Below are 5,437 nucleotides of genomic sequence, written 5' to 3' on the forward strand. Positions count from 1 at the left end.
TTTTTTTTCCTTCTGTTGGTGATGTCTGAGCTCTTAAAACTAAGCCTCCAAAGTGCTTTTAACTAATTAATTTACTAGTGATAATTTTACTCTCATATTTTTAATCCTTTTCCTAACCTTTTCTTATCCCCAGCTTGTCAGTGATTATATGGACATATAATGAGATGTCTGGTGGGTTTATGGTTGTGGTTTTAGGAGGTTTTGATTTGTTGGGGGTTTTTTGTTTGCTTGGGGTGGGAGATTGTTTTGTTTGTTTTATTGTTTGGGTTTTTTTTTCCCCTCTTAACCCTGTTGCTTCCAGCAAAGTGAATCTCTTGTTCTGTTTTTGAGCTGTTCTCATTTTGTTGTAAACTGGCCTCTAGATAGTGCTATGAGGTAGTCTCCCTTGGGTAGGACTTAGGAGGAAGCACAGTCACACTGCAGTAATGACTAAGTTTTGCTTGTATCTCCAGGTACTGGGAAATAAAAGGTGGATGCTGACTGCTGTATGCACTGTTCTCCTGTACGAAATTGCTTCTTTCAACCATGGTGAGACACCTGGGAATGGTCTCAAGGAATTAATTGTGTCTTTTAGTCACTTAGCTCTTGAATGCTGAAAAAAAGCATATGTTAATTCTTACAGCTGGGATTGGTACCTTCATTTCTTGCAGTCAGATAAAAAGTCTTAATTTCTGAATCTCATTTCTGACTACTGCAGTCAGGTTCCAGTGTCTGCTTTTGACATGGAATTAGGTTGAGTTGGAGATGAGGGCAGCAGAATTGCACTTTCTCTCTTGATTTTTCTTGTTTTGAATTCATTTTAATACTGAGGGTAATTTTTCTAACCTTAATAGGCATTAAGTATATTCCTGTACATTGCTATGATTTGAGATCATGAAGTGTCATCAGTTGGAGTCTTTAAATTTCATTTCTCTTTCATACTAGCCTTCCTCAGAGTCTTGATGTTTTAAAGCTGTATAAAATACTGTCTCTCAACACCATCTGAGAGACTTTAAATGTCAGCTGAATGGGTGATTTGCTGCATTTCCATGTAGATAAATTCTGTGCAAACATGAACCTACAGTGCTGACTTTCAGAATACAAAATAATGGTACAAACATGTCGTTAATCATGTTCTGAAACAGCTGTTGTATATGTTTATTCATAAGTTAAAAACAAAATTCCTGCTTTCCAGCGAAGAACCAGCTGGGCATCAGACTTCCTGTATTGACCCATTCATTGAACTTTTAAGAGACTATGAGGCTACAAGAGCTCGTCATTCATTAGGAAGTTTTCTAAGTGGCTGGGGACTGAGGGAGCTTCAGTTATTAGGTGTCATATGCTGACAACCACATGTTTACATAATGGAATCCAGAGTTTGGATCCTTTTGTGCATAGGGTACCTAGCCAGCAGCCTGCAATCAGTTGTGGTTCACTCAAGGCGCAGGCTGTGGCTTGGTCAGTTGTCCTGGACCCTGCAGGTTCCATCACGACTTGTGATGGGGAAGGTCTGTTATGTGACAAGAGAGAGAATTTGATTACTCACCTTGTCTGAAAGGTTCATTTTTTTTTTAAACTTAAAACAAAACAACCACCACTAGCAAAAAACCCCAACTTGCTTAAAACTTCCCTAAATTGTCCATTCCCAAACCACTTACCTACAAATACCAATAGCAGGGGGCTTTTTCTTGTCAGTTGGCATTTTTATTGCCTTTTTAAAAGGCTTTTCTATGTCTTGTTTGCATTTTTGGGCTACTTTGTTTTAACAGATTTGTGCAGGACTTTTTTCATCTGGAAGAGAGCACATTTCTGACACTGGAGTCTATTGGTGACAGCGTTATGTGACTTTTACCATTCTTGTATTTCTCTTGAAGGTTTCCAGAACGTCCACAGTGCTTATGTGCTCTTTAGCTGTGGAAAAATATTTCAATGCTTCTGAAAGCATCTTGCTCTTAGGGACAGTGTTGTGTAGAGAATATTTGGGTGGGGAAAAAACACCCAAACAAAACAGTTTTGTCATGTAGATGTTGTATGTTTGTTGACTTTAAATGCATTTTAATTATCCTCCAGTACTAACTGAATTATTTAGGATTTTTTAGTAGCTTTAAGCAAACTTGATAACTGTCATTCTGAAACAAATTAGTAATGTTTTGGCTTTTTCAACACAGTCTATAACTCAGATATGGTGCTAACTCTTTTTACATTAATTTGTCTATGCTATAGTAAAGTCTACCAGTGAAGCATCTGGTTTTTATCCTCTTACCTTAAGCCTCATTTATGAGACTAGTAGTGTGATATTATCCCAGCAGTTTCTTGACTCCATTGCCTTAAATCCCTTTCTCAGCTTTGGTCTGCCTTGCCAGTTCAGTGTAATCTGTGCCTCTCTCTGTGAGCTCCTTTCTATGTGCAGGTTTCTCTATTACTAGTTATGTAGAGCATATTAAAATTCCCTGGAAAAGCAACTGATGTTTTAGCTGTTAAAAGGACCAAATAGTTTTATGGTTTTCTGAACCTAATTTGGTATATGACTTCTGGGAGGTAGATGTTTCAGCCTGGAATTTGATCATCTGCATTCAATACCTCCTTGACCTCTGGTAACAATGAGATGTCATTCAGCAGCCCTGGCCTGAAGCTGCCACTGACTCAATGAGTCAGCTCCGAGTCAATTAAATACTGATGCTTCTGCTGGAATCAGCAGTAACAGCACAGTTGACACTGTTATTTCTCATTGCTGTGAGGTACAAGGGATGGCTGCTCTGAACTCACGCTCACCGTGCTGCAGGCTGAGCTATGTTGCCCAGTTTACATACATGGCTCGCATCTGAGCCAAAAATACACTTTGTGTTCCTCATGTCCAACAGCAGACCCAGTCTTCTAATAAACACTGCTATGTTAAGACCAAAGCCAAGATGTCCTGTGCTTAAAGCATGGCCAGTGGGGAACGTTTATAGAACTGGATTCATTCAGAAAATGCACTCATGCCCCTTAAGGTGGACATTTGGGGGGGGTGGATAAAGAAAGTCACCTTTCATGAATCAGTTCTGAAGCTTGCACTCAGAGTTCATGTGAGGGGTTGGCAGAGTATTCTAGTGTTCTGGGAAAGACTTGAGTGCCACACAGTTACAGCTTTACAGACTAGAAACTGCCAGGAACCATTACAGTTAGGTGGGCAATTTTGTCTTGTTCTCAGGCCAGCTAATCTGCCCCAAAGTACAGTGCAAGGGCGCTGGAAAGTTGAGAATGCTTTGTGGATGATGGCGGGGTACAATAGTATAGGTCTGTAACCTCAGTCCTGCCAGGATGGCTTGATTCTTCCCAGCTAAAGTATTTGGTTGTATGGAATTCTTTGGGCAAGATTCAAACAACAGTTAGGACTTCGACCATGGAGAACCCCAAATTCTTCTCTTGAGGTATGGGTGTGTCCTTGAGTCTCCACATTAATGTGCCGCTTCTGGAGACTAAATGATACGTAATTCAGGTTTAGGTAATTTGATTGATTGTACCATATTTTAACACTTTTCAAAGTTCTAGTCATTGGTGCTATTTCATTGCTCTACTGAAAGCAGTCAAGAAGGCAATGAATTATTTCCTATTAGCTAGTGAAGCATGAAGAACGACTCCTGAGGCATGAAGAACCGTTTCAGTGGCTATAGAGGGGAACATCAGTAGCTATAAAAGGAACAATGGAGACTTCAAATTTTTATCTGTGGAAAGACAGACTAAAACTTCTATAAGCAGTTTTAAAGCTTCTATAAATGGATGTCTTTATGCAGCTGCCTCAATGCTGAATTCTGAATTAATTGCTTGATACAGAATTTGTCATACAGGTTTCATTTCTGTTGTCACTGTCTGATAAACATGCATTTTTTTTTTTTAAGGAGACTTAAAAAAACAAAACTCAAGTTCCCCAACACAGCCACTTGAGTATTCTGTTAAAGGGCTGGCTTTCTTTTGTGTAAAGTCCAAGACAAAAAGTGTGATATGATAAGGTGAGAGCTGGAGGAAGAGGAATCTTGATCAGCTGTTGCTGTGATCTCTCTGTCACTTCACTTCCCTCACCTTTTGGAGTTTGGTTCTCCCTCGTTAACCTGGCATCTGGGTTTTGCGGCTGTAACTCCCTGGTTTTCCAACTATTGACAGATACGGAGGAAAGGAGGAAAGGGTGTTGGTTCCCCTACTCCTGTCACTGGCTTCAGGATCACAGGAAAAAAATAGCAGTAGGTTTAAGTAAAGGCTGCAAATATTTACTCACATGTACCTCTATGTAACAAGTTTAATATAGTCTTTAAAAAAAAAAGTGCAGTAAAGGCAAAAGCTGTGGTGCCGAAACCCTAGACAGGCCAAGTAGTTTATTTATGCACATTGTTTACCTGTTTCATCCCAACTGTTGGTTTTATAGGCTGCAGTAGGAACAAGCTTCATGGTGTTCTGGCTATGCAAGATTCAGTCATGGATGTTGAGATTTCCTCTCCCCAAATTGGTGTAATTCAGTTCCGAGGCTTGTCCAGCCATCATCTTGCTGTCAGTCTACATAGCATAAGAGTAATTGGAGGTATTTGTTCATTGCAATGATTTCATGAGTCAAGAGGTGGTAATTATTTTCTGTGGATTGTCTTGTCCTGGGGGTTCAGGCAGCTGGGGCTCACAGCCCTGTTGACTTTGAGGTCATGTGATTATCAAGAGTATTCTCCAAAAGGAAGTCAGGATTTCTTTATTTATTTGACAAATAAGCATGTCTGATGTTTTGAAATGTTCCAGCAGTGAGAGAACTGCAGTGCTTTAACAAGCTATAAGCCAATAGATGCATCAAACGTGATTCTTTTGCTCAACCTCTATCTTCGAGCTTGTTTCTGGAAACACCTCTTTGAGACATTGTGCTGTCTCAGTAGTCTTTAAAGCATATGAATGGCATTATTTAAAGACTGATCAAAGAGTTTCTAAGAGAATGGCCTTGAGTTTGCTTGGACTAGATGGCCTGTTTTTACTTTGTTCAGGTCATCTTGTTCCAAGTGTACCAATACTTTTACTGAAGAGCTACAAGCTAAAAAGAGCTACTTACAAACAACTCTCTCCTGCCCCCCATCTGTAATTCTAATCTTGTTATCTTTTGGCTGAAGTTGAAGTATTTTCAGGTGCTCTCCTTACTTGCTCTGGGTGCTGAATGCAAAATCACTTGTTTGGTGTACTGAGCCTTTCTGAAAGTCTGCCTGGAATTATAAGAGGTAAGAGGTAGAATGTGCGTCTTTTTAACAAGTTCGTTTTCCTGGATAAGGCAATTATGGTAACACTTACCTACCAAAGACAACGTCAATTTTTTTTTTAAATTTATTGTAGCTAGAGATATGCGATCAAAGAAGAGGGAACATACCTGTGCAGGTTTGGGTATGGCAGTGTGAGTGTATTTACCCATATGTCAGTTTAATTTCTGTGCAAATGTCATATGACACTTCTAGGGAAA

This window comes from Buceros rhinoceros, unplaced genomic scaffold (assembly GCF_000710305.1).
Source record: "Buceros rhinoceros silvestris isolate BGI_N320 unplaced genomic scaffold, ASM71030v1 scaffold17887, whole genome shotgun sequence".
Classification (NCBI taxonomy): domain Eukaryota; kingdom Metazoa; phylum Chordata; class Aves; order Bucerotiformes; family Bucerotidae; genus Buceros; species Buceros rhinoceros.